Source organism: Cynara cardunculus, assembly GCF_001531365.2.
Source record: "Cynara cardunculus var. scolymus isolate 2C chromosome LG 13, CcrdV1, whole genome shotgun sequence".
In the NCBI taxonomy this organism is placed as follows: domain Eukaryota; kingdom Viridiplantae; phylum Streptophyta; class Magnoliopsida; order Asterales; family Asteraceae; genus Cynara; species Cynara cardunculus.
The window spans coordinates 9,769,690-9,773,497 of NC_037540.1; positions in this window are offsets into that span (position 1 = coordinate 9,769,690).

Below are 3,808 nucleotides of genomic sequence, written 5' to 3' on the forward strand. Positions count from 1 at the left end.
AAACTACTTATTCAGTCTCAAGTCAAATATGAAACGAAAATGTTTCACCAACATCAACCTATTTGATTAGCTATTTCGTAATGAAACCTTTGCACATCGAACATTTAAATGAACCTTAATTTCATATAAAATCAAATAAAACTGTTTCATCATGAAACAAGTTATTCAACCTCGAGTCAAGTATAAAATGAAAATATTTCACCAACATCAACCTATTTGCCTAACTATTCCGTAATGAAACCTTTGCATATCAAAAGTGTTGCATGATCATTAATTCCATTTTCAATAAAATGAAACAGTTTCACTATTATATATTGAATCAATTATAAAATGAAAAATTTTGTAACGAAAATGAAACTGTTTCATTTTAATAAACTCATTTCATTATACCATTTAAACGAATCAACTTGAAACACAAAGCAATACGGAACACAATGAAAAAATTTCACGAATCTTGCATCACTTAGAATATGAATTTTTTCTCCATCATGACACTGTTTCATTGATGTATACCATATGCTTTGAAGAAGCAAATAAGTCATTCACATATGAAACCTCTTCATGTTTATAGAGTCTCATGAATATATTTTTTTCACTCACCAGCAGCAACCCACGGTTTCTTCAATATATTTGATGAAATCTTCATTATTTGTTTCATGATTCATTGAATACCAAATCATTAAAAATRAGATTTTATTAATATAATATCCTTAAATTGTGGCCCGTTTCCTTTCTTCAACATTTCTTTTATTTGATTTCCTTAAATAATATGAATTAATAACTACCATAATTATTAAATAAATGTACAAAATGACATAAATACCCTTATTCATTAAATTTAACTGAAAACAAATGGAATTTTCTTATTGGTCAAATTTGGTTTACACGGTTTTTTAGAATTGGACGGTTTTCATTTGAACCTGCCCCTATATATATATATATATATATATATATATATATATATATATATATATATATATATATATTCACTAGCACTTTTTACAAAGAAAAAAGTGTTTGAATGATGTAATATAAGTCTATGTATGAATGTGTACAAACATCATTGATAAATTAAGATGCATTAATTGAATGAATGACAATTCATTACCTGATAATTAAAATGTATTAATTTGCTCAATAAATTATCACACTTGCATTAATTTACAGCAAAAACATTAATAACTCAAATATGAAATTTTGCGTCACCAAAAAAAAAAAAAAAACTTTAATCATCCCAAAATATAAGTGTGGGAGTGAAATAGAACACGAAAGCGTCAGCTCCCAAACAGTGGAAGGAGCCGGAGGGGCTGACCGCGTGCCTGTTCCATAACAGAACTCACACACAATTTTAGATACTTATAATTATTACATTTTTTAGTTAACCAAATGATAACTTTATCTTTAATTATTTATCTTTATTCACAATATTTGTGTATTAATTGAAAATAAATTTGAGAATTTTGTTATCTATTTTTGAAACAAGACATTTATTAAAAAAAAACATAAATAAAAATACAACACTTGTCTTAGAATAGATGAAGTAATTTTTATTATAATTTTAGGTTATAAAAAATCATTAATTATATATCAATTAAATAATTTTAATGTGATTTACCTAAATCCTCATAATCATTGATTTATAATTAAATGTGGTTGATAAAAGTTATCTGTAACGATTAAAATATTGGTATTTAATGAAAAATGGTACTTCCATAGTTCCATTAACTACTACTTCAAATTAAATATATAAATATATAATAAACTTAGGATCATGGATTGTGAGAATCGTGCATGAGAAGTGGGGAAACATACGTGAACGTGAAGGAAATTACATCTATCACAGATTCTTTAAAACGAGAAAATAGAAAAAATATGGATTTTGAACCTATATTTTGTTTTAATAGCATTTTTAAAAACTATCTTTAAAATGGAGAAAGAGAAGGGTTTTTTTTTCTTTCTAAATATGAAGTTCGCTCCAAAAATGATTACCAAGTGAGAGCATTAATAGGAAACTTTAGAAATAAATATTTAGAGGAAAAAATAATATTTTAATAGATAAATAAAATATTTTAATATTATCATTGATGTTGGATTTTTTTTTCAAAATAAGGTTTCTGTTGAAAATGAATGTAATTTTTTTTTGGAGATTTTAACTTTTGGTTCTTTATTTTGAAGAAATTTTGAGAAATCTGTTGGAGATGTTTTTATAAGACCTGAATGTATATGTTCATCAGGTTCTGTGAAAGTGGTCACCTCCACAAGTCTTTACAAAATATAAGTGTACTTTTACTTGCATTATGTGAATGTCACATTTCTCACAATTCTCATGAAAAATGACGTTTCTCATTTGATTTAAAACACACACACACACATACATACATATATAGGAGAGTTACTTTGCAAACCACGTTATTTGTACAAATCTCATTCAACCAATCATAATTTTTCATTTTTTTGTAATTATGAAATGTTGATTAATTATGGATATTATCATCTTCATTATTTTAATTTTGGAGAAATAAATGAAACAATTTCATTAAGTATTATATTAAACAATTTCATAACCATATATGAAACAACTTCATCAAAAAAAAGTATTATATGAAACAATTTGATGAAATTTTTTCATAAAATTAAACAATGAAATCGACGGATGAAAATAGTTTGCACGGTTTATATAAATTGAATGATTTACATTTGATCGATCCCCTCTCTTCCTATATATATATAAAAAGAAATAAAAGAAAAGGAAAGAATGGAATGTAGATATATTGAAGTGGTGAGTTCCAACATTGTATTCTGTGTCGAAGCGTTAAAGGGTGGGGGGTGTGAATGACAGTTAGGTGATGATTAAAAAGTAATATTACCAAATAGAAATTGGTTGGAAAGTCTCACCTTTCAACCCACCTTCTCTTTCACGTTTACATCACTACTCCTTTTCCACTTTATCCCCTCTTTCATTTTACATACCACATCTACATCTACATCCATTCACCCATCCTCCTTAACCTAACATATGTCTCTCCTTCTTCATATTCTATTAATCTCCCCTAATAACACTTTGTTCCATTAATAACACTGTAAATTTTAATACAGATAAAAATATACACCAAGAAGCTCTACGTCACCAAACAAAAATGAAATCCCAAATAGAAAAGTAAAAAAAAGTAAGATGTATATACCTTTTTGGTTAGGGAAGCAATGGAACAAAGTGTGTATCTTACTCAACCTTTTTCATCTTGTCTTCTCATGTTTCTTTACTCTCAACTCTAAAGTGTCAATGAAGATTGGGTCCCAAAAACTAGGATCCAATTATGGATATTTCATCAAACATTTTTTTTATTTTTTTAAGTTAGGGGCCATCAGTATACTTCAAGGACTATTAGTGTTATGAAATTGAAACGTTAGGGACCATTAGTGTAGATAGTTCATTTCGGGGATCAAATACAAATTTTGAGCAAACTATAGGGACGGCCATTGTAATTTACTCTTATATTTATTAAAGTATTGTTAAGGTTATCGCAACGCAAAAAGTGTCCATAAATGACGTAAAATTAAAAAAAAACGAGTGCTACAAAAAAGTTTAAAAAACGAACTTAATGATACAGAGTTATTTTTTCAATTAACAATTTATGTATAATTATATTTCGATATAATTTTGTTTTTCTACAGGAATTATTTAAAGTATTGATAAAATATGGACCGATCCAGGTTCAATTAAACGGACCCGAGTTTTCTGTACCTTATGCTACAAAAATAATCGAAACAATATAGGCTAGACGTGTTTTAAATGGCTACAACTTATAAT